Source organism: Manis pentadactyla, chromosome 3 (genome assembly GCF_030020395.1).
Source record: "Manis pentadactyla isolate mManPen7 chromosome 3, mManPen7.hap1, whole genome shotgun sequence".
NCBI lineage: Eukaryota > Metazoa > Chordata > Mammalia > Pholidota > Manidae > Manis > Manis pentadactyla.
The window spans coordinates 197,105,171-197,131,519 of NC_080021.1; the positions used below are offsets into that span (position 1 = coordinate 197,105,171).

The 26,349-nt window shown below is 43.5% G+C and overlaps 1 long non-coding RNA gene across 2 annotated transcripts in view; it reads left to right on the forward strand.

Annotated features, from left to right (window-relative positions):
* Window positions 1-1,611: 1,611 nt before the first annotated feature.
* The window catches only part of LOC130683023 (uncharacterized), a 54,066-nt gene continuing 29,328 nt past the window's right edge, over window positions 1,612-26,349 (forward strand). Inside the window, exons 1-2 of one of the 2 annotated variants that reach the window (XR_008996581.1) lie at window positions 1,612-3,307; window positions 11,265-11,434. This is a non-coding gene — a long non-coding RNA (uncharacterized LOC130683023). The remainder of the gene's footprint in view (window positions 3,308-11,264; window positions 11,435-26,349) is intronic. The other variant, XR_008996582.1, reaches the window with a different exon arrangement.

Sequence of the window (26,349 nt, forward strand, 5' to 3'; positions counted from 1 at the left end):
ATAACAAATGAAACCATATTAGAAAAAATATATGAACATTTATAGAATTTTGAAATGGAAAGAGCTTTCCTACGTATTTTACAAAAATACAGAAGTTATAACAGATGGACAGATTTCACTATAAAAACATTGAAGATTCCTATACATAAGGGGGAAAAAAACACCACAAATAAAATTAATGGGGAAAACCCAAATATTGGGGAAAATATTTGCAATGTATATAACAAGTGAAAATGTCCTTGCTACGTAAAGCCTTCTTTCGAAATTATAAGAAAAATTTAATGGCAAAGTGGACAAGATGTGTGAACTGCCAATTATGAAAGAATAAAAATGACCAACACATGCATTAAAAAATTTAGTGTCAGTAGTGCTCAAAGAGATAAGTGAAACAAGACACTATTTTTCACCAATCATGTTGATAAACAGGGTCTGTATATACCTCTGATGGGAGTGTATGTTGGTCCAGCCTTTAGGAGGACAGTTTTGCAACTTGAACCTGCAAAGAAATAAAAATGAACATAACTTTGAGATCTAGGAATTCATTTTGGGAACACACTTAAGAGTAGTCAGAAAGCTTTGTGTCTTTGGAGGAGATAAGGATCACTACATGTTGTTTGTAGCATATGCTGTCTGTTCCTCTGGGAGCTTGTGAGCCCAGCCTGGTCAGAAATGAGTCATTCCCAGTGGTGTCCACAGGATCTCACAATGGTCTGAGTAGAAAATACAGTATTCCCCCATATCCTCAGTTTCACTTTCCAAGGTTTTTGTTACTCTCAGTCAGCTGTGGTCTGGAAGCAGATGATCCTCCTCCTGACCTCGCCTCAGAAGGTCAATGGTAGCCTCGCTCTAGGCCGTGATGCTGCGCCACTTACCAGCTCATCTCATCCCATAGCCGTTTTATCATCTTACATCATCACAAGGAGAAGGATAAGCACAGTACAGTAAGATATTTTGATAGGGACAGAGAGACCATATTCATATAATTTTTATTATAGTATAATTGTTCTATTTTATTATTAGTTACTCTAGTTAATCTCTTACTTGCCTAATTTTTAAATGGAGCTTTATCAAAGGTATGTATGTGTAGGAAAAGCCATGACAGATGTATATATATATATATAGGCTTTGGTACTATGCACAGTTTCAGGCATCCACTGGGATTTTGCAAACGCAGCCCCTGCAGACAGGAAGGAGCTGATGTATGGCTCAGGGAGTGTTTGATGCCTGGTGAATGGGTAGGAGAAAAAGAACAGCAGTTTGTGCTTGGTGGTAACAACTGTGGAGGCTTCCTAGCCACCACCCTCCCGGTCCAGTCCATTCCCCTGGGAGTTGGGGGAAGAGAAAAATTGGGGCAGGTCCTATTAAAAAAAAATTAAATGGATAGCCCAATATTTACTACCCTCAGAAGTGAGTGACCGCTTTTACTCCATGTTCTTAAGGACACTAGGTATTACCTTGCTTTCCCATTTTAGCAGTTCTCTTGAGAGTCCTTGGTAGTTTTAATTTGCATTTACCTAACATGCCTTTTCATATGCTTATTGGTCTTTTGCATATAGAGTGTGTGTGTGTGTGTGTGTGTGTGTGTGTGTGTGTGTGTGTGTGTGTGTGTGTGTGTGTGATGTGCCTGTTAAGTTTCTCCTCTTCCTCCTTCAGCACATTTTTCTATTGGGTTGTCTATGTAATTGATGTCTAGGAGTTCTGTAAACATTTTTGTTTACAAGTCTTTTCTTGGATGTATTTTTCTAAATATCTTTTCTCAGTCTGTGCTCTGGGTTTTTCAATTCCTTCATGGTGTCTTCTGATAAACAGTTCTTATTTTTAAAGTCATCCAATTAATCAAATTTTTCCTTTATGGTTAGTGTTATTTATGTCCTCTTTATACAAAAATTTCACCAACCCCAAGTCATATTCTACTATAGATACATACACACATACATATATTTAAAACAAAGTGTTATTGTTTCACTTTTAAAATTTAGATTTAAAATTCATCTAGAATTGATTTTAATGTGTGGTTAAATTTTTTTTCATGTATTTATCCAATTGATCTGTGGTTACCCAATTTATCCAATTGATCAGTTACTGAAAACATCATTCTTTCCTTTCTGCATTGCAGTGCACTTATACCATCAATCACGTAACCTGTATTTGTGGTTCTCTCTCTCTCCATCCATGGGTCTATTTGCGTTCAAACCATACTGTCTTAATTACTGTAGTTTTATACTGTGTAGCAGTGTAAGGCTTCCAGCTTTGTTCTTCAAGATTGTTTGGAATATTTTCTGGCCTTTTGTATTTTCATATAAATTTTAGAATCGGCTTGTCAATTTCCACAGCCACCTTAAAAACTGCTTGGCAGTACCCAACTACAGCTGAACACTTGTGCACCTAGGTAAGTACTTAACAGAAAGAAATATCCAAGAATGTTCAAAGCAACTCTATTTATAAGTGCCCCAAATTAGAAACAACCCAAATATCCGTCAACAGTTGAATGGATAAATAAATAACCGCGCAGTCAGAGTGGAATGTTTTGCTGCAAATGAGGATAAATGACCCAGCACTACTCAAAACGAGGTGGTTAAATCACATGAGCATGATGTTTAATACAGTAAGTCAAAACCAAGAGAGTGCATACTGTGATTCCATTTATACATCAGCAAAGCTAAGATACAATGTTAGAAGTCTGGAAAGTCATGTTGTGTGGGGAGGAGGGGTCATGGTGCAGGCCTTTTGGGGTGCTCGATGCATCCTCTTTCACTTTGTGAACATAGGAAGGCTTAGTGTTTGCAGGGAAATTTGTCCTACCTATGGCAGGGGTAAATATCAGGACAGATATGAATACAGTATGGTTACTGTCCTTAGCGGAGTTTAGAGTTTGGGGACAGTTAATGAGTGCTAAGTAGGGTTTCAATTACTGTAGTCAAAGAGCTGTTGTTTTTGAAGCCAGGAAATAGAAACATGAAACTAATGCGGCAAATTGCATTTTTAATTTGAAACAAGGTTAAGTTTAATTTAAGGCCTGACTTAATATTTCCTTGGAACTCTGGGGTAGTAGGTATGTTGTAATCTGGAAGGCAAATATAAAAACTCTAAAATCTCTAATATAAAGAAAATTGCTACATGGATCTCTTTATCCTCTATTCTTGGGTACACTGGACAAGTTGCTGACCAATGTCGTTGATTAGATGTGGCTTCACCGATGAACTAGTGAAACGTCGTCGTAGTTGATAGAAGCAAAAACAAGAAATTTCAAATTTCTCTGGATAGTAAGGAATTGCCAAAGCAGCCCCAAAGGACGTGCTACTCCTAGGTAAATTTGGATGGGGAGGTGGTGGTGGGTATTAGATTCTATGAAGCAACCGGGAAGAGGGAGATGGAATTTTCTGTCTAATCATTGGCAGTTTGGGGAAATCCCAGAGGACCAAATGTTCTGGAAGAAAGTTTGTGTAGTCAGAATGTCCCCAAATTAGAACTCTCCGTTTAATCTGGGCCTTCTGGGTCCCTCTGGCTTCATGAAGGGCAGTTTGATTGCTTCCCTAGAAATGTAAACTAGCTCAATCCTACCAAGTGTGGGTGAAAGGGAGGGAGGACTCGGTTACTTGTGCAATGTGGACTGGTTGTGCACTGTTGGAATGAACTGCTATTTTGAGGCTAATTTGTGGTAACATATCTTGGCCCTGTGGAAGAAGTGTGCAATGGACAGGATTCTGGAGGTGTACAGACAAGGATCCAACCCTGCCTTGGCCATTTACAGCTTCTGTGTCTTTGGGATGCCACACCACAACTTCTCTGCTGCCTCAGTTTCCTTTTTGAAAAATGAGGATAATAATGGACACCTTGAATCACACACACCTTGTGAGAATGAACTAAAATATTTTTGAATCCCCCAGCACAATCCCTCAGTCTGGAACATAGCAGGCCTTCACTCAATGGTCATGGTGTTACAATGGTTTTCACAATGCTTTCTGGCTGATGTCGGGCTGGACAGTAAGTGCAGCGCTGAACATCACCTTTTCTAGGTCACTCTGCCCTCAGTTAGAGTTCACACTGAGATTCCACTGAGATGACGTGCAAAAACAAGCAAAGCTAAGTGATGTGCGGTGTTAGAAGCCAGGGAAGTCATGTCATTTGGGGAGGCTTGAAGTCATGTTGCAGGCTTTCTGGGCGCATTCTCTTTCACTGTGGGTATTTTCTCTCTACGTATCATGAGCCAAATCACCTGTTCACTTAGAGCTGGCAAACAATGGAAAATTGGTAGTTAGGCAAGGAGTACTGTGGGCCTCTTAATTGTTCTGTTTCTGCTACTAGCCTTGAAAACTCAACATAGTATGTTTTGTACTTTCTAAAAAAAACCAGTGATAACCCACAATGAGAAATACATTTTGTCTTTAGCACATATGTGTTTATAGTTGAAACAAAAGTCTCACAAGACAATACCTATCACCTATTAACCTCAATGCCCACAGTTACTTTATATTCCAAACTCTTGCATTTCATTTATTTTAAAAATGTTCGTTGCAACCCTTGGTATTGATTTTATTACCCAAAAGTGGACTGAAACTTGCAGAGTAAAGACGCTGCTGTCACCCAGTCCCTGATTGCAGATGGGGGAAGTGAGGCACAGAGAGGGGAAGGGGAGTTGCTTAAGGAAAGGGGTGGGTGGCTGAAGCCTGCTGCAGGGGTCCCAAAGCTCTAGCTCTTTCCACCAGCCACTGCACGGAGATGCATCTACCGTGTGTAAACAGCGACACTCCTAACACCATAGGCTGGGAGGGATTTTTTTTTTTTTTTTAATTCTAAAAAGATCCACAAAGGCTCTCAGGTACAGCCTGCTCTAGAACAGGCCCATTGCTAAAAGGCAGTGCCAGGAAATCTTCTCCTGGAGCTCAGAGCCCCACCCTCACCTGCCAGATGTAGGCAGAAGCCTCACTTTTTCCAGGTAGCCATTAGCACTGTCCATGCTGTGGTCAGAAGAACTAGCTGTTCTTCCTGAGGAACTCTGTGGTTCTGAGATCTTGTCCTGCTTTCTGCAAACAGCGGGAAGCAGTACGCCAGCCTGCCCCCAGGCCTGTCACTGTTGGCAGAGCTAGGATGGCAGACCTTCCAGGGGATTCCGCAGGGATCACAGGGTCTACAGGTTGCACTTTCGCCTCTGTGGGAATGCAATGCCTGGACTTCATTTTGGGAGGGTTTCCTGAATCCCTCCTCTGCACTCTGGGAGAATTTAGCGCTCTTTCGTTACTCTTTCCTCATTCTGTTTTGTTGCTCCCTTTCTGATCATTCCATCCTAAGAGATAGAGAGCTCTTGGTCATCCTGCTGCAGGCGCTGGCCCAGTAAATGTGGGTTAAATCAAAGTGAGCTGTGCTATTTCCCGAGAATTTGTTTCCCTTGAGCTAGATTTTGTCTTTTGTTTTTATTCAGGGCAGGACATGGTCTTTCAGCCTTGTATTCTCAGCTGCACCCAAGCCCAGATACGAGATCTAAGTGTCCATGTCAACGTGGAGGCTTATGTCTGAAGATGCACAATGCCGATGTTGCTGAAACCAAGCTTACAGTTTTCTGCTATGGCAGGAGCCTCTTGTGCCCATTGCTACCTGTTCCTTAGCCCAGGCTGCCATCTACTCATTGGCTAAAATGCCTGAAATTTTGCCCAGGTTACACGCATGCACAGTCAACTGGGAGGTGGGGAATCGCTGAACTGCCCCTTACCAAGACCCTCATCACTGGCAATTGGCATGTATTCATTTATTCTTCTCTTCTTAAATGCTTGAGTGCCTGTTAGTGTTCCATTGCTGGAGATCTAGAGGCCTGAGTGAGACAGATAAGGTCCCTGATCTGATGGTGTTTACATTCTAAGGAAAGAAAGGCACATAATAAACATGTAAACAAATGAGAGATAACTTTAGATAGTGTACAAGTGTTATAAGGAAAGAAAAGAAAAATGATAATGATAGAATGATTTGGGTTGGTTCCTGGAAGGAGATAACATTGATCAGAGATCCCGAATTGCAAACATGCAAGTATCTGGTTCAGGTGAAAGGATTCGAGGCTGGAGGGGGTGGGGGGTGGGGTGGGGCTGCGAGTCAGGGGGGTGGCTAGCCCAACATGCTGGATGAGGTGCAAGCCCACAGAGAAAGGAAAGACCTGAGTCCTACCTTGAGTACTTCTGTATTCAAAGAGGTACTTTTAGGCCCCAAGAAGGAGCAGGGATTTTATTTCAAACTCCATGGGAATCTATCACTTCAACACCTTTTGGACCTTTCTCCCTGCAAACTGCAGATTTCTGTCTCCACCTGCCTGACACTTCTGAAGTATTTTGAAGGCATCCTCAAAACCAAGGGCAAGGCTTGTCTTGTCTTTTTTTTTTTGGTTATTTATTTATTTATTTATTAAGGTATTATTGATATACACTTTTATGAAGGTTTCACATGAAAAAATAATGTGGTTACTACATTTATCCATATTATCAAGTCCCCACCCATACCCCAATGCAGTCACTGTCCATCAGTGTAGTAAGATGACACAGATTCACTATTTACCTTCCCTGTGCTACACTGTTTTCCCCATGACCCCCCCATACCATGTATACTAAACATAATACCCCTCAATCCCCTTCTCCCTCCCTTCCCACCCACCCTCCCACACCCCTCCCCTTTGGTAACCACTAGTTCCTTCTTGGAGTCTCTGAGTCTGCTGCCATTTTGTTCCTTCAGTTTTGCTTCGTTGTTATATTCCACAGATGAGAGAAATCATTTGGGATTTGTCTTTCTCTGCCTGACTTATTTCACTGAGCATAATGTCCTCTAGCTCCATCCATGTTGTTGCAAAGGGTAGGATTTGTTTCTTTCTTATGGCTGAATAGCATTCCATTGTGTATATGTACCACCTCTTCTTTATCCATTTATCTACTGATGGACACTTAGGTTGCTTCCATATCTTGGCTATTGTAAATAGTGCTGTGATAAATATAGGGGTACATATGTCTTTTTGAATCTGAGAAGTTGTATTCTTTGGGTAAATTCCAATGAGTGGGATTCCTGGGTCAAATCTATTTTTAGTGTTTTGAGGAACCTCCATATTGCTTTCCACAATGGTCGAACTAGCTTATATTCCCACCAGCAGTGTAGGAGGGTTCCCCTTTCTCTGCATCCTGGCCAGCATTTGTTGTTCTTAGTCTTTTCGATGCTGGCCATCCTAACTGGTGTGAGGTGATACCTCATTGTGGTTTTAATTTGCATTTCCCTGATGATTAGTGATGTGGAGCATCTTTCATGTGCCTGTTGGCCATCTGAATTTCTTCTTTGGAGAACCATCTCTTCATATCCTCTGCCCATTTTTTAATAGGGTTATTTGCTTTTTGGGTGTTGAGGCATGTGAGTTCTTTATATATTTTGGATGTTAACCCCTTGTCGGATCTGTCATTTACAAATATATTCTCCCATACTGTAGGATGCCTTTTTGTTCTGTTGATGGTGTCCTTTGGCAAGGTTTGTTTTTTCTTTTTGAATTTAAAGAATATAACAAACTGTATCCTTTGTGCAAACATTTCAAGAGATAAAAGAAAAGCAATCACCTCCCGTCTCTCCACCCTAACTAGCAATATAATTCTCATCTTTAATATGATGATGCATTTCTTGCCAATATATGTAATTTTTATGTATTTCATTAAGGTGAGAGTGACCCCTGGTATGGAGCAAAATATATATAATTTACCAGTTACTACATTCCTTCTCTTCTGTCTTCCTTTGTCCATCCGGCCCACCTACCACCTACTGAAACATTGTTAACCTTTACACAGGAGCCAGGCATTGTGTGAATTAAGTGCATTATCTCCAATAATCAACATAACAACCCTGTGAAGTAAGTACTATTATTATTCTCATTTTATGGAGGAAAAACTGGAGGCTCAGAAAGATTAAATAAATTGCCTAAGATTATGTAAATTGTCATCTCTACAGACACAGGTAGGATTTGAACCTAAAAAAATCAACCCCAAAGCTACGGTGCTCTTGACCCTGATCTAGAACCCCTCCCTGAGGCTCTATCCTAACAAGAAGACTCCACCAACTGGGTTCTTTTAAAAGGAACTTCTGCTTCTGCCTAGTTTGGCTGAGAAGTGGACTGTCATTGGGTTTCCTTCATATTTTTATCTCACACACTTACTATAAATAATGCTGATCATTAACATGTGGACAGCTTGTAAACAAAACAGTTAAGTGTTTACCAAGGTCTCTCAAATATATGACCTCACTTGTTGCTCACACAGTATCCATGTGGTATGCCCAGCTGACTGATAAGGAGGGAGGGAAGACAGAGAAGCGAAGTGACCAGCCCAAGGTCGTCTAGATTGCAGGAGTCTTCTTCTGAAGACTAGGAAGACAGGGTGGGTGGGGAGTGGCCGGCGGCTCATGTTATGGGTAGGTACTGATATTCCTTTTATCTTGTCAGGGAATCTTCCTGTGGCAGGCATTACCACAGGAGAGGAAGTGGGGATTAATGTTCTTGATTTGCTTCAGCACAAAAGGGCTGATGCTGTTGTTTGCCCCACGACTTGCCCCAGACCCTTGACTTCTGGAAGCTCTTTGCCATTTGCCCTATCACTATCTCCCAAGGAATCCTGTGAAGTAATGCAGGCCACCTTGTGTCCAAAGTGGCCCAACTAGGACGAGGCAAAGGTGGGCTGCTTGATGCACAGTCCTAGCTTTTCTTTCTAGCACAAGGTATCAATGCTACCTGCAAAAAACCTGTGCAGCCCGTTTGAGTAATAGTTTACAGCTCACAAAGGGCTTTCAGATCTATTAGCCCCAGCGAGGCAGGCGGTCTTGCTACTCTTTGTGCCTGTTGTATAGATGAAGAAACTGAGTCCCAGAGAGTACACGAAGCTAGTGAGTGGTACTGTCAGGACTAGAGTCTAGCTGTATCTAAGATGAAGCCAAGTTTATTCCACACTGTTTCCACTGCACCATTTTAAAAAATAAAAAATAGATATGAAACAGTCAGCAGCTCCCATGTCCCCCACCTCACTCTCAGGATAACCTTGTAGATACTTTCTCCAGGTAGCATCTGAGCATCTGGCAAATGGTGGGATCTCTCCCCATGGCAGCTGGAAATCAGTGAGTGAAACATTTACCAAGTTATTGACATAATGTCTCCCAGTGTTTGTGTAGGTATCAGGCAGTTATAGATTGCTCTTTAACACTCTGTTTAAAAATGAAAATAAATGTGACAATAAGCTCCAAATGGGCCTAATAGAATGTCAAGAATAATCAATACTTGAGTATGGTAAGTTTATAGTTGTGGAGGGAACCAGTGGGGAGCCCTTGGTTCTGTCTGAGTGCACGATGTGGCTGGGGGCCTGCAGGATGGGAGTGAGTTCAGGAGGCCTTTGAGAAGAACTGCAGGAAGGGGCTGGAGCAGGGGTGAGTAGGAAACAGTTAAGAGTTATTAGGCGGAAAGATCACTAACTCCAGGTAGATGATCTCATGCCAGTCACAGGGTCCCTCGTGGATGATACCCAGAGCAACAGCACGGCCACCTCTTAGCTGCTTGTAAAGAGTTTACCTTCTAAGATCAAAGCAGGAATGGGACCAGAGATATGCAAATCCAAGAAGGGATAGAGTAGCTGATGAGAGCAAACCTATCTGGAATTTTAACATATCTTAAGAAGGATTATATCAATCTAAAGGGGGCCAGGTCCTTCCTGGAATCTTGGAAAACGGGATTTGCAGAGGCTGATGGGGTCTCTGCACCAGACCCGAGAGGCTGCTCTACGAGGGGTGTGTAGATGGCTGCTCCAGGACATGTGAGCTCACACCTGCTAACCTTTCAGCTCACATGACTGCATCTGGGCCTCTCCAAGATTCTATTTTACCTGCCCACAGGCAGTTCTGTCTACAGATAGAATATCTGCTAGTCACACCCAGGGGGCTGCTGAGGCCAGGCACCTGTAGGAGCATTTAGGGGGTGGGGATGAAGGGTTAGGGAAGAGGATGGACTGAGCCAGGGCTGTGAGCAGGGAGGGGGCTGGGTGGTCAGGTTAACAACTGGGTCAGGCCAACAAAAGATCACAGTGACCTTGGTAAGAACCGTTTCAGTAGCAGAACGGGCCTGATGCCAGCCTGTGGGCTGTGCAGGTCCAGAGAGGGAGATGGTCGAGCCAGCTGCAGTGAGAACTCAGGCAATAGCAGGAGGCGAATCGGGATGAAGGGAGTGTTATATTGTTTGTGGTGTGCGAGATGAGAGCATGTCGGAATGTTGGCAGGAAGAGCTGACAGAGAGGAATGGGTCATTGATTCCGCAGGGAGAGGAGGCAGGTACAGAGCAGAGCCCCTGAGGAGACTGGAGGGTGGGGGCAGCTCAGGTGGAAGGAGAGAGGCTCAGGCCTGGGGGTGTGCACAGCAGCTGGGGACTCCTTTGCTGAGGCTGAGCAATCCCATTCGGGGTGGGTGCGGCGGTTAGTTTGAGGGGGGGTTGGAGGTATGGAACCAGCTGCTGAGAGAATAGGGGTCTCCTCAGCAGGGGTCAGGAAAAGGCTTCCTAAGTGATGCTTCAGAGCCAGCATGACCCCCACCTAGCAACACGACTGTGAGGGCCAGTCAGGGTGAGGAACACAATCTTTCTGCCCTCCATGACGCAACCATGAATAAGAGGCACCAGATCCCCTCTCCGATGTAAAAGTGAAAGTGATATTAGAAACAGACATTATGAAATCTAGACACATCTGTCTTTCCCTATGTGTCATCTTGCATATGGCTCGGGCAGCCCCGTATCTTTTCCCCAAGGTGGAAAGTCACTGAGGGTGCAGGCTCCTCCTCCTCTTGCAAGTTGGGGTCTCAGTCTCCACACACGTCTTGGGAGGAAAGGGAAGCAGGGTGAAGAGGCGCAACTCCAAAGCCAGGCCGTGTGGAGCCCAGGAGGATAACATTTCTAAGAACTCTGACCTTGGGAGTGGGAGCTGACAGGTGCTCCTTTAGGCAAACCCATCAGGTATAAATAAGTTTTTCTGGGGCCAGTTATTCTTATCACAGGAGTCTTTGCTTTGCCTAATAATGACCAGCTGGGCTCCCAGAGAGACCAAGGTTCCCAGTGCATTTTAATTTGGACTTCAATGTCTGTGAAGAATTCCAGGGACACCTCCTGGTTATGAGGAACATGGGTCACGTGGATAGGCCACGTCCCTCGGGGGGCAGTTTGAGATTAGAGTGGGGGTTCTATGCCTGGAGGTGTGCGGGAAGGAGCTCTTCTGAACTGGGATCTCCTTCTCTAGCAGCTATGTCTGTGCTTCCCCTTCTCTGAGACCTGCTTTGGGCCTAGGTGAGAGAAGAGCAGGTGCCGAGATGCCCCAGTTCATGAAACGAGATGAGCGGTTCCAGAATGGTCTCTCGGTGAACGGCAAATCAGAAACAACAGCTGGAGGGCAAGGCTATCCTACTAAAAGTAAGTTGTAAAGATTATCTAGACTGGACTCGTGATGTGCATGGAGTAGACCTGCCAGTGCCCCTCCAGGGCCAGCAGTGCAGTGGAGAGGGAAGGACCAGAAGGCTGGGGTCTCAATTCCACCACTTTTCACAGTGTGACATTGTCACTCCCTAAGCCTTCATTTCCTCATCCGAGAAGGGTCATGATAATACCCGTATCTTAAAGCTGCTCTGAGGATCGGAGGGGAAATAATGTAATCTGAAGTTCTGTGCCAGTTGAGGCACCCATTACAAAGATTTCTCATAAGTGGAGGTTTCAGATGGTTATAAACTTGCAAGATTTGAGGTGTAGACCACATTCATTTCTTCTGCAAACTTCTGATGTTTCCCTCTGCATGCCAGGCCCTGTGCCAGGCCCCTGGGATATAAAAATGATGAAATGTGAATCTCTGACCTGAAAACTGCTTACAGGTAGTAGGTGAGGGGTGGGCACAGTGATTTCAGCAGAATGTGGTGAGTGTAGAGAGGGCATGAGGAGGGGTGCTCTAGTTTAGGGAGGGGGTCTTAGGTGAACTGAGCTGATTCTGAGAGGGTGAATTTTAGGCTCAGGAAGCAAGAAGGGCTTTCCAGGCATGGAACAGTGTGTTTGGAGAACTTGGAAGAAAATCTATAGGGCCTAACACACGTGATTAGTTAAGCATTTGGAATACGCATAAATAATCATTTCGCATTGGTTCTCATGGTTCTAGGCTGAGGGCATAAGATGATATCTATTGGGCAGTGAAAAAGGCATAGCGCATGCGCCCTGTAGCCAGCTTAGCCTGGGACCATCCAGGCACCGTCACCCGTAATATGCTCATCATTTGATCCCCTTAGGCTGAGTTTACTCATCAGGAAGACAGAAATATTACAACCCACCTTATAGGCTTTTAGAGGTAAATGACATGAAAGATGTGAAAAATTGCTTGAAATACTTGAAGGAAGGAGGAAATGATTGGATGAGGAGTTCAGTGCTTTATGCAACATGTATATTCGTATACACATGATCATATACATATTTATCCTCCCTTCTGTATTACTCCTCCTCCCCCTATTTTGTGGTTCCAGATGGAGGAAGCTGTCTAAGGAATCAGCAAGGTGAAAAAAAAAATTTTTTTAAATTTCCTTTCACAAGTCTTATGTCCTGAATACGTGACCGAGTTACAGAGGTGTAACTGAAACATATTTGGAGAGGTGCAGCATGATGATAAAGAATATGGACTTTAGCATCAGACAGACCAGAGTCCAAACCTCAACACTTCCTAGCTGTGCTTAGGTGCTCTGAGCCTTGGTTTCTTAGTCAGTGAAATGGGGTCTAACACTACCGGCTTCACAGATTACTAATATGCCGTTCTGCCCTGTGCTTTGTACAGGGGTGGGGCTGGGAAGCCTGCACTACACACAAGCGACTAATCCTAACTCCTCCTTCATCAGCATCATCTTTCTGAAATATTTTTATTGTCTCAAATTTTCTTTTATAAAGTTTCTCTGATGACCTTGAAGGCTGAAGTTTGCCCATGCCTTCATTTATTCAACAAATATTCATGGAGTTTCTACTCATGGTAGGCACTGTGCTAAGTTCTGTAAAGTTTTAACTGTGAAAGTATTTGTAGGAGCTCATACCTATAATGCAAGTAAAGTAGTTATTCTGTTGCCATAGGGCTTTGTCAAGTTTCAGGTGCTCTAAATCAGCAATTAATATTGAATCCTCTATTCAGTTCAGAAGGCAAATGTGATTACATTTAAGAAAAGTGTTGGGTACTGGTCTCCCTCTTTTTTTTTTAACCTATCATTAAATTATTATGCTCTGCTTTTTTTCTCACAAAAGAGATTTGAGGTGCCATAACACAGAACTGTCGAAATTAGGAAGACAGATCAAGAGTCATGAAATGTAGTGGAGAAGCTAGTTGATCCAGATATATAATGTAAGAGTATCTGTTGCAATAATGCACACAATTTAGAATGGAGCTTCCTAGGAGCCAAGGAGAAAAGTGAACCAGTCTACCAATAGTCACTTTCTTTGTTCTTCAATAGCAAACTGTAAGAGAGGTTATGAGATACAACTTTAAGGAACATTGAAATGAAAAGTACCCCCAAGACAGAACTATTATTAAAGAAATAGGAATGTCCTTTGTGTGCCTGTCTCCTGTACCAAGAAATGAGAGCTCTTAATGCATTTAGATGATGAGTTAAAGCATCACAGTCAAGTTACCAGGCTTTTTAGTGCTCTGTTTGATGTTGGAATACCTTGAGGAGACTCCAGGGAAATGAAGTGTTTGTATTGTCTTAGAGTCAAGTATCAATTGTCTCAATTGGGCTTTTGACACCTGCTGACAAGCAGAAAGCTGTAGATACAATTATAGGTCAGGTATCTTAATGTTGTTGAAATAGGCAAAATCACAGTAGGAAAAAAACACTAAAAAGCAAAGACAAAACAAAACAAAACAAAAACCCAGACTACCAACCAGTATGTTGACTGAAGAAACATTCATGTTCCATACTGTGTGACTTTAATGGTATTTGATAACAACCAGAAAATTGAAAGACTTTTGTACTATTTTTATGGTTCATTATGTGTAATGTATCATTATGGTGGTTTTGTTCTGATACTAAAGGACAGCTCTTAAAAATACCAGGTGGAAGCTGTGGGCACAGGGCCTCCCAGAAGCTGTAACAATGTGCACCTGGAGAGCAGAGAACTGAAGAGTCACATGTTATGTGAAGACTTGTGCAAGATGCTACAGCCCAGATTTTACAGGTTCCTGTAGGAATTTGATGAACTTGGCATACTCCAGGAATAATTAGTTTAGTTGGGAAACTTGGAAAATATTTGAAAAAAATGAAGGTAGAAGGTTCCTGACAACCCTCTGTTTGATCAGCAGTGGTTTTCAGTAGTGAAGTAATTTTTCCTTTATCCATGAATATTCATTATGCAAGCATTACTGAGCATCTAGCATCTACTATGCATTAGGCCCATTGTAGGGAGTGGTTGTGGCATGGATACAAAGATAAGCCAGCTAGTGTGAGATGCTGGGGCGTAAATGAGCAGCAGTGTGCCAGGTGGCACAGTGCAGGTGGCAGCGAGTGTTACTGGAATCCAGATGAAGAAGGTCTCGGCCTGTGTGAACTGGGGAGGAAATCCCAAAGACAGGAACTCTGGCTGAATCTTGAGCATGAGTTAAGTGTCCCAGGAAGGGAAAAGAGGAAAGGTGTTCTCCGCTTTGAAACAGCATGCAACGAGCAAGTGTTGCCACACCAGAGAGTGTGATGCAAATAGGAAACAACGAGGCCGGTGTGGTGTGAGCAGTGGGACCAGGTGAGGTGAGACCTGAGGCTGGAACCTCAATCTTTAAGTGTGTGGGCTCTGTGGGAGCTCCTGCTGCTGTTCCATAGAGAAGGTGGTCCTGAGAACTTTAGTGTGGATAGGGCTAGATCATGTTTCTGCTTATACCAGGGTCCCTCTTTCTGGGATTGGTATCATTTTGTATATTCAGACTCTGGTCCAATGTGTCTTCTTGGCTGTTGGCCAAAGAACTTAAGTTCTTTGGAAGGTTTCACACCCCTTGAAAACCAGAGGACAGGTTTGGGCAGTTGTCCTTTTGGAAGTCACTGGCGACAGTTGTAGGCATGTCATGATCAGAGCTGTTTTAGAGTGGTCAGCCACGGCCCAGGGCGGGTGGGTAGAGACTGGAGGCAAGGAGGCCACGTGGGATGATGTCCTGTGTGTGGTAAAGTGGTGAAGGCTGGACGGCAGGAGTGGAGAGGAAGGAGTGAATGGGGAGAAGCTACCAGTTTGTTATGGGCCAAGAAGGAACTGAGAGATTCAAAGATGACAGTCATTTCTGGCTTGAACAAAGGGGCAGTTGGTGGCCCAGTTCTTTGAAAGAGGTGGCATTTGAAGAACAGGGATTTGGAGAACACGGTGGATTTATTATGGATGATACTGATTTTATGGGGCTCAGAGGACATAGCCAAATGGTGACTGGATATAAAGGGTTGGAGCTCAGGAGAGAAATGGCAATTATTAGTGAGAGGATGGCCACAGGGAGGACATAAGACCCCGCAGAATGAAGAGTAAGAGAAGAGGCTGTGGGACAAGGACCTGGGGAACAGGGATCCTTCCTGCTGGCCAAGGGAGATTCTTAAAATGGCAGCTCCACCTACTGTGTGACGTCAGGTAAGGGACTGAACTCCCTATACCTTGGTTTGTTTAAGGTAAATTAGAGATAATTGCAGTATGTTTCCCTTGCCATCCAAAAGCAGAGCATGCCTGTGATACGAAAACTGAAATGGTATAAAGCGAAGAAGCAATTACTATTTTGAAAAAGCAACAATCCTCTTTGGATTTCTTTTGGACAGCGAAATCTGGTACTAATGTAGGCTTTGCATGAAAGTGAAGTGGCAATGTGCACACTTTCAGTAGTAGGGGAAACCTGGAACCCTCTGTGGGAGATGCAGCAGGTTAACACATGTGAAATGCTTACCAAGGTGCATGTGGTAAGAGAGCCATATATGTTTGTGACTTTTCTCATGTGGCTGTAACAAAGGGAGTGGTGAGTTTGAGAGTGAACAGAGGACCTGATTTTGAAACCCACCTCCACAGACGGTGAGACTTGGGGCCAACTTCCTGCACCCCTTGGGAGGCTTCCAAACCTTGGGAAGACAGCCAGGGCCCTTGCCCTTACCTGGGTGACATTGAAATTAACTAGTGCCTGGACCCACAGCATCCCTGAGATTCTTATCTAATTGTTCTGGGGTCTGACCAGGGCGTCATGGTTTTGAATATCTCTCTGGTGATTCGGTTGTGCAGTCAAGAAGAGAAGCTCCTCAGAATAGGATCTTGGGGAGATCAAAATGAAGCTGTGTGAAGGGGCATGGTCAGTTCTAAAGTACTTCTGAAACCTTCTCACTGTCTTCCTACGCTAGCTCAGAGTTTTCTCTCTTCCTTTAACTTTAAAAGAAAAACAAGTCTGGTACTGAAAAAAAAAAAAAGAATCCTTTCAGTGCCGGCCATCGGCAGAAAGCGGACTCTTGCTGATGCTTGTCTTTGTCTCCAAAGGAAGCCCAGCCCCACCCTAATAATCCTGAGCTAAGCAGCCTTCTCTGGTCTCCAGGGGGCCCTCTCCAGCCCTCTGGAAGTTCTGGAAGGCAGGATTTGACAAGTGTTTGAATGCCTTCTGTATGGGGAGGGGGAAGAATAAGGAGAGGACTGTGGGGTAGGGGCGCTAACGTGCAGTGTGCATTTCCAAGGAGCAGTGCAGTGCGGGACTCGCCTGTCAGAACACTTTGGGATTCCAGAAAGCCCACTGGAGGGGGAGCATGCTGAGGCATTGAGGGGGAGGCCGGCTGGTTCAGGACCTGTGGCTGTGTGTGCAGAGAAATTGCGTGTTGAAGCTCTGATACTAGGAGAGGAATGTCCACCTTGTTTCAACAGTACTTCATGCACCCCTCTCTCTTCTCCCATCTATTTCTTCCTTGTTATCTTGTCACAAGAATCACAGAGATCATATACGGTCAATTAATACATGATAAAAGAGCCATGGACATAAAATGGGGAAATGACAGCCTCTTCAACAGCTGGTGCTGGCAAAACTGGACAGCTACATGTAGGAGAATGAAACTGCACCATTGTCTAACCCCATACACAAAAGTAAATTCGAAATGGATCAAAGACCTGAATGTAACTCATGAAACCATAAAACTCTTAGAAAAAAAACATAGGCGAAAATCTCTTGGATATAAATGTGAGCAACTTCTTTGAACATATCTCCCCCCGCAAGGGAAACAAAAGCAAAAATGAACAAGTGGGACTATATCAAGCTGAAAAGCTTCTGTACAGCAAAGGACACCATCAATAGAAGAAAAAGGCATCCTACAGTATGGGAGAATATATTCATAAATGACAGATCTGATAAAGGGTTGACATCCAAAATATATAAAGAGCTCACACACCTCAACAAACAAAAAGCAAATAATCCAATTAAAAAATGGGCAGAGGAGCTGAACAGACACTTCTCCAAAGAAGAAATTCAGATGGCCAACAGACACATGAAAAGGTGCTCCACATCACTAGTCATCAGAGAAATGCAAATTAAAACCACAATGAGATATCACCTCACACAAGTAAGGATCACCACCATCCAAAAGACAAACAACAAATGTTGGTGAGGCTGTGGAGAAAGGGGAACCCTCCTACACTGCTGGTGGGAATGTAAATTAGTTCAACCATTGTGGAAAGCAGTATGGAGGTTCCTCAAAAAACTCAAAATAGAAATACCATTTGACCCAGGAATTCCACTTTTAGGAATTTACCCTAAGAATGCAGCAGCCCAGTTTGAAAAAGACAGATGCACCCCTATGTTTATCTCAGCACTATTCACAATAGCCAAGAAATGGAAGCAACCTAAGTGTCCATCAGTAGATGAATGGATAAAAAAGATGTGGTACATATACACAATGGAATACCATTCAGTCATAAGAAGAAAACAAATCCTACCATTTGCAACAGCATGGTTGGAGCTAGAGGGTATTATGCTGAGTGAAATAAGCCAGGAAGAGAAAAACAAGTACCAAAATGATTTCACTCATATGTGGAGTATAAGAACAAAGAAAAAAACTGAAGGAACAAAACAGCAGCAGAATCACAGAACCCAAGAATGGACTAACAGTTACCAAAGGGAAAGGGACTGGGGAGGATGGATGGGGAGAAAGGAATAGGAGTTGGTGGGGGAAGAAAGGGGCCATTAAGATAAGCATGTATAGTGTGGGGGGAGGCACGGGGAGGGCTGTGCAACACAGAGGAGACAAGTAGTAGTTCTACAGCATCTTACTATGCTGATGGACAGTGACTGTAATGGGGTTTGTTGGGGGTACTTGGTGAAGGGGGGAGTCTAGTAAACTATGTAAAGTAAAATAATGTTCCTTATGTAATTTTAGATTAATGATACCTTAAAAAGTAAATAAATAAAATAAAGACTCACAGAGATGTTTTTGACAGCTCTCATAAGTTGGAAGGTTGATTCCTGGAGACTGGGTCCCCAGATTCTTTTTGATCCAGTTCATGCAAGTCATTCCATCCATCCAGCTATCCATTCAGGAAGCCACTCACCCATCTAATGCTCCATCCATCCACCTCCTCTCACTCACCTGTCCTTAGCTCATCCAGCCATCCATTCACTTCCTCTTCAAGTTCCTAGTATCCTAAAGGCTTGTTAATATTTCTATTATGATCCCATGGAGACAATATACTCACCACATCTTAGCTATTTTATTATTATTGTTTCTTAATCAGTTGAATCATTAATTACAAAAAATAAGGGACTTTCTCTATGCCTGGTATTGTGCTAGTTACTAGTGGGAATGTAGTAACTAGCCTGATCGAATTTTGAAGGTTAACATTTTCCAAGTGAATAAAGTGGGCAAGGAGTGGGAAAAGCCTTTTAGGCATAGGGAACAGCTAGTGCAAAGTCTTGCAGGTAAGAGAGGAAGTGCAGCTTAGGGGGAACTGTAGGTAGCTTCTAATGCCAGGGTCGCAGGGCCAGAGACACAGAGCCTGCAGTAGCTGAGATTGGAGAGAGAAGCAAGGGCTGCTGGGTGATGGGAATCTTGGGTTGCTATGCTACGATGTCCAGAGTTGTTGAAGGGATTTCAACTTAGCAGTTGTTATCTGAAATAGACACAAGTTTTCTGTCTGAAGTCAGAAGCAGTTGTCCCTCTAGACTTTGCAAGTTCAGTCAGTGGACAATCTCAGAGTCACCACTCAGACTGGGCCTGGGAGCCAGGTCTCCTGAACCCAGAGCCACTGCCCTCTGTCCACTACGCCACACTATCACCCCTCCTCCTCTGACTCATTCTCCTCCCCATATCTAATCTTTCTCATTTGTCAGTTTTTAATACAGGTCTGTAAACCCTGTCAAAGCTCAATAAATGTTTGTTGAGTGAATCATTCCTTCTTGTTGAAGGTATGTGTATGTGTATGTGCGTGAAAGGCCTCTTGAATTTCTTTGTCCATTCCAGGGCCACTTAGAGTTGCATTGGTGGAAAGCAACTGGGTTAGTGTGGAAAATCAGGGTGTGGGCCTTGGTGCTCTCACCGACCAGCCATGCCTCTTGGCCGAGTCCCACATACCCTTGGGCTTCTGCTGCTCCATCTGGGAGGTGGAGTTGGTGGCTCTGACTGCTTCACAGGGTAGTTGTGAGTTGTGGTAGGTCCATGCCCATGAGAACACTTTACTAACTCTAGAGGGCTGCACATTCATCGGGTGATGTCTCTGCTCCTCACCTGGTTTAGGTAATTGTCATATTTTTTCTAGATCCTGGAAAGTCTCCTTCCTGCCTACTGTAGTTACAGTCCTGGCAGAACACAGATAATACACTGAGGGGTACTGAATAAATGACTTTTACAAAGGGGTGGGGTGGGGGACTTGGGGAAACCCAGAAGCATTCGGACAGTACTTTGGGACTAGTAACAGTGGCATCTCTGCCCACTCTCCTGAGCCTGAAGGGCCAAGGGAGGCCGGCAGGGGATCATATACACACCTCTCTCCCCATCTCCTCCCAGCTCCTGCTATGCCTCTAACTGTGACCCTGACCCAGAAGTGAGGGCCAAGGTTATCACTGATGTAGGCCACAAGTGCACCTTCTGGGACACAGGGCAAAGGGAAGAAGCATGTAGAGCAGATCTGGGGGTCAGACGGGAGGTGTCCAGCTTGCCTCCCCTGCCCACCTTTGTGGTCTCTCCTCTCCAAAGCTGTTCCACTGCATATATGCCTTGTAGCCCCCTTGCCCTTTATTTCACTCACTCCTGTTTGCCAACCAGCCTTTATTCAGGTCTCATCTTCTTCAATAAGCCTTTCTGGGGCTCCTTTCTCTCATGATACAGTCATACTCTGGGATTATTTGCTCTCTGGACATAGGAACTCTTGTCTTATTTCTCTCTCTTACCACCTCCCCCAGGCCCCCAACCCCATGTCCTGGCCTACTATGCCCACTCAGACCCAGTACCTAGCACAGCACCTCTAGGGTGCAAACCAGGAGGTTGTGGCTGCCCTGAGCTGAGCTTTGTGACCATGAAGCACAGTTCTCAATGGGTTTCTCCTCTCCAACAAAGCCTTCGGGGACTCCCTATTTTCCATGAGTTGGGGATATTCCAAAGCTCTTTCTTTGCTATCTGAGATGCTCCTTTGTAACCCTCCCCCTCACCTGTCTGATCCCCAACAGCCATGTTGGCCAGCCTGCTGGGTTTAGGCATTCCTGTCTTCCATTGTTATGCCTTGGATTGTTCTGTGATTCATTCTGATTGGATTTGTTTTTAGAAGTTAGTACTTCTTGGTGATGCATGTGATATAGAATTGCTAGGCAACTCTGGCAGCCTCTACAAAATTATGGGAGAATCAGAATGCATAACACAATAATACGTACACATACATTCTCCTCCTCTCTGTGCAAACACACTTATCTCCTCCATTACCAGCTCAGGGCTGATAAGGTGCAAGGGGTGCCAGAAAGGGCAGGAGAGGTCTGTGGATTCATTGGTTCCTTCTTTCACTAGCTGTGATCTTGAATGAGAACCTTTGTTTCCTACCTTTTCAAGAAGAAAGTTGCACTACCCTCTTTCTGGGCAATCCTGGAGACCCTAGGTGAATTTACATGTAAGCATTGTGAATAAAGAAGCCTAAATGAAACATCAGTAGGTAGGATTCTGTGCTGTACCCAGGGCAGCCCATTGGCATTGCCATTAACCTTCTTGAAGGTGGTAGATTCCATCCCATTTGACCTCTGCCGATGTGTAGTGGTTGCATGTGTGTATATGTTTTGTATCTAGAAAACATAGATGTTTTCATATCAGATGGTAGTTGTTGCAGGCTTCTCAAGTATCATTTATGCTCATCACTGCTTAGAAATTAGATTCACCATTAGATCGTATTAGTTAATGCATTAATAAAGAAGCTTATACCATTCAATCACAAATTTGCTTTTAAATATTTCGGTTTTACAGAATGGCTTTTCTTTGTAATCACATGTATGTTATTTTATGCATGTAAAGCACATTATTTTGAGATGTCCAGAGATGGTCAAATGGGTCCCTAGTATATATTTGCACACACAGAGACACACATATACAACCCACAACCTCTAAAGAATCCAGGCTTAGATTCCAGGAAATACCCTTAGGGGAAACTGCTGGAACCCAAAGCTTCTGATTGCTGTTGTCTATAGATGCTCCAGGCAAACTGAGGAAAGGGCTTGGAAATACAGAGCAAGGGAGATAAAAAATGTGAACAAATTCAGGGAGGCAGGGGGAGGAGCAGGGAAAGCCCACCTCTGACAAGGACTTTGTGATTTTGGATAAATTCCTTCTGTTCTGAGCCACAGTCTTCCAACTTGTGTAATAGTGATGATAGGCTTTACCTTGCAGGGTCATAATGGTGATAAAAAAATATATGTCATGTGTTTTCCACTGAAATTGATGCACATCGTAGGCACTCAGCCATGGCCAGCCCATGAGAAATGAAAAGAGGGAGGTCAGAGGTCAAGTTCTGTGCCCTCTGGGGAGTTGGAGAGGTGGTGAGCAGCCTGGAAAGTGGGCTCTCACCTGCCCTCATGCTCAGGCAGCCTGGCAACAGTCCCCATGGAGCCCGCTGGGATGCAGACCACCAGGATTCCTCAGGGCTGGCACTCGAGGTCTGAAGAACAGAGGAAATCTTGCTTAGGTGACAAGTCCTAGATTCTTCAGAGGACCTGGTACCCTGAGGTGGTCAGACTTCGTGGGGCATGAGGTTAGAATCAGTCTGCCTCTTCCCCACTTAAGGGAAAGCAGACCGTTAATGGGGCTGCAGTGGTCGATGGAGCCTCAATTCCTAGGCTATGAGGACACCTTGTCCTCAGCTCACCTGGGCCTGCCTGTGGCTGAGGGCCGGGAACTCCCTAGGCAGCAGGCTCAGCCAGGTTCTCATGAGGGCTTGCGCGGTGGGTTGGGCAGCGGCGGCTGGGCACAGATGAGCCCACACACTGGACCAGCCTGCTTTGCGGGGCGCTCAGCAGGACCTGCACAAGGGTGATGCAAGAGAGGCACCTGGGGTCATGCTTTTAAGGGGACCCTCTCTCTCTCAGGTGGGACCCTTCCCTCTCACAACCTTGAGAGTGGCGTCCTCCTTAAATTTTGCACCCGAGTGCCTCTCTCTTTCCTTACCTTAGTCCAGGCCCTGGGTCAGGAGTGTGAGATGAACCTCACTGGCCAGCTGTTTCCAGGTTAGGCTTCCTACTGAGACCACTTGAAAAGGTTGTTAAAATGCAGAATTTCTCCTGAGTCAGAATCTGTGGGTGGGGCCTTGGAATCTGTATATATCAGTATCCCTTCAGGCCTTTAGCATGGGGCCAACCCCAGGCAGATCCAGGGATGGCCCTTGGGAAGTGCTGGGCCTATTCCAGATCCCCGCAGATCTTTGTGGCTTCCAAAGCACTTTTCTGTGTGTAATACTTATTTGATTTTCACATTGTCCAAGTGAAATGGGGCATTTTTCAGCAAGGAAAATCACATCAGTGATTATGTACCAGAGCCAGAAGTAGCACTATCCCTTTGTTCATTCATTCATTCATTTTCACTTAGCAAACATGGATTAAATATTTATGGAGGCACCCACAAAGAATAGTAGGGTACACACACACACACACACACACACACACACACACACACACACACACACACACTACTTAACACACAGGACAGTGGAGAGCAGAGGAAGTTTCAGTGGGTGGTATGCTGGGAGGAGGCGTCCCAGAAGGCTTGCTGGAGTAGATTCTCAGGCTGGGCTTTGAAGGTTGAGTGTGATTTCACCATTTATGGAAGGCCTTCTTGCACATACAAAGTTGTGCTTTTTTGGGCTTGAGAAAGCCTGTTCTCCTCAGGGTATGTTCAGTATGTGGGGATTGATGGAGAAGAGGCCAGGGTAGCTATGAGATTGCTGAGTTTGGACGGTATCCTTCAGGCACAGAGAGCCCCTAAGCTGTCTGGGCAGAATGACATCAGCCATGCGATTTAGCCTAGGGCTTCTCAAAGGTGCTGTGCGAGTGGGAATCACCTGGTCATCTTGTTATGATGCAGATTCTGACTCTTAGGTCTGGGGGGTCAGGGTGGGAGGCTGACATTCTGCATTTCTAACAAGTTGCCTTATGGGGCTATGCTGATGCTGCTGGTCCTTGGAAAACACTTAAAGTAGAGACATAAGTAAATATAACTGTACTTCAATCAGTGCGGATGAATGGAGTGAGACTGGAGTCAGGGAAAGCCCAACGCAGGCACTGGGGAGCCGGAGCTGCTTGCTTGCTCTGTCAGCTGGGGAATCAGACCCCCTCATCAGCCCTGGGTTATGTCATCCTCTGTGTTTCTCCCACCCAGGACAGGGAGGAGACAGGAGGGGTCAGGATGCAGCTTTGCTCAAGTCTCTTTAGATGGTGAGTTTTGACAATGGGTATCACAGTGCTCTTGGGGAAGCATCATAACCTATTGAGATTCACTTCCACTCAGGACTTGGAACAGTTTTGCTAGCAGAAAATAGGAGCATCTTCCGTGCTGGGGTAAAATAGTACAACCACAAATGCAGGATCCATAGAATGTGACCAGCTGTTTCAGTGGTTTTCTGTTACTACTTGTGAAGTCTTCCTTCTTGTCATCTGCTCACAGAAGAGCGGTGGCAGTTGCCAGAGGTTTGAGGGAAAAAAAATCATGGGAGAACTTACATTTGAGAAAATTCCATTCATTGACTTAATTATTTCTGGGAATTCAGAAAAGACCACCATGATTCGTTAGCCACGAAAATGCTTGGGCCGACCTTGGAAGTGCTAAAATTCTGCAGGGGCAGCTTTTTGAGAAATCCTGTACTGTGCAATTTTGTAGCCTGAATATTTTGCCTGTATTGAAAGTTTCTGAAAAATCACACAGTGCTACAGCAATATAAGGTGAAATTAACACAGAGAATGAAAATAATTAACACCGAGGGGGCGGTGATAAATCTTGAAGTCCTCACCCTGCCATGCTTCCCCTCGCATGTGAGTTAAGCCTGGTTTCTTTCCAGTCCTCATCATTATGTGGGCTTTTTTTTTTAAAAAAAGTGCAGTGGCAATAACATTTGATTCTGTTTTCTGTTTTTTTTTCTGCTTGACATTGCAGCATAACTATTTTTCCATGTTGTTACACAGGCTCATAATCAAGTTCATGGTCTGTATAATTCACTGGTTAGACGTATGATAGTTTATTTCAACCTTGCTATTGGCCACTTCAGTCACATGATGCTATTAAACACAGAATGAGCAACGCTGTTAGTGGGAGTGTGACATGGTACAACCCTTTTGGGAGAGCTATTTGGCAATATATGTACCACAGGCCTGAAAAATGTTCATTGCCTTAGAGCTAGTCATTCACTTCTGGGAACCTCTCATAAGGAAGTAATCTAAAGTGCAGACCCAGATTTTTGCATCAAGATAGAAACTTTATGTATAATAGAGAAAAATAGAAACTTTATGTATATTAGAGAAAAAAATTAAACATGGGGGAACATGACTATGTAGCTGCTCAATGGAATATTATGCAGCCATTAAAAATGTTTATGAAGCGTTTATAAGTGGAAAATGCTTACATTATGATTGAAATAAGCATGATGTAAAACTATATTTATAGTGGTCCCAGATGTGTAAAAATAGGCTAGTGTGTATGCATAGAAGAAGGTTGGAGGAAACATGCCAAAGTGTTACCAGTGGGTGGTGGAAATAGGAGTGATTTTTTTTTTCTTTAAACTTCAAATGTCTAAAAGTTTATTTTGTTCTGATAAAAAAATTAACACATATTTACTGAGTAAAATTACAAGGATTAAAGAATATGTAATGTAGAATGTTAACCCTTGTTCATTGTCTTCTCAGTATGTATCTAAAACATATGTTTCCAAAATCAGATTAGTGTGAGGATATCAGACCAAACTATTTTTGAAACAGTTGTACATATTGCTTTTTGTCTTGCAGACCTACTTTGCTTAATAAAAAAGACATACATATATCCTAAGACAATTTTAGTTCTAATGCAAGTTTTGGATGTCAGCATTACATTATCTGGATTTCTCTTCATAAGAAAGAAGAAGAGGATGAGTTCAGTTATCAGGAAAACTTAGCACTGGTTATGCACATTATCAGGCAGGCAAGAGCACCATGTTCTGAATTTCCTGGATGTCTTGGATGTGAGTGAAATCAGTTTGTTTCTAGGTCCTTGTCATTCTAGATAATTTATATTGATTCAAAATTACTTTTTATGAGAAAGTTAAAAAATGAAAACCTTTCCATTTCGATGTTTTCTGAAAGTTCTGTAAGACCAAATATTTATTTTATAATAATTAGAACAATCTTTAAAACACATAGTCATAGTATAAAATGAAAAAGTCATGGGGATGTAATACACAGGATGGTAGTTATAGTGAATAAACACTGTATTGCATACCTGAAAGTAGCCAGAAGAGTGGATCTTGAAAGTTCTCATCACAAGAAGAAAAATTTTATAATAAAAAATGGTGACAAATGTCAACCGTCTTTACTGTGATCATTTTGCAATACAGTGGTCCTTTAAACAACACAGGATTTGTAGTGCTGACTCCCTCTATGCAGTTAAAAATCTGTGTATAATCTGACTTCCCCAAACCTAACTATTAATAGCCTACTATTGACTGGAAACCTTGGTGGTAACAGTCAATTAACACATACTTTATATATTACATGTATTTTATACTATATTTTTACAATAAAGTAAGCCAGAGAAAAGAAAATATTTTTTCAAATTGCTAAAAATCCCCAAAACTTTTTCTAAGATGTTTATCACAGAAATCTGCATATAAATGGATATGCACAGTTCAAATAG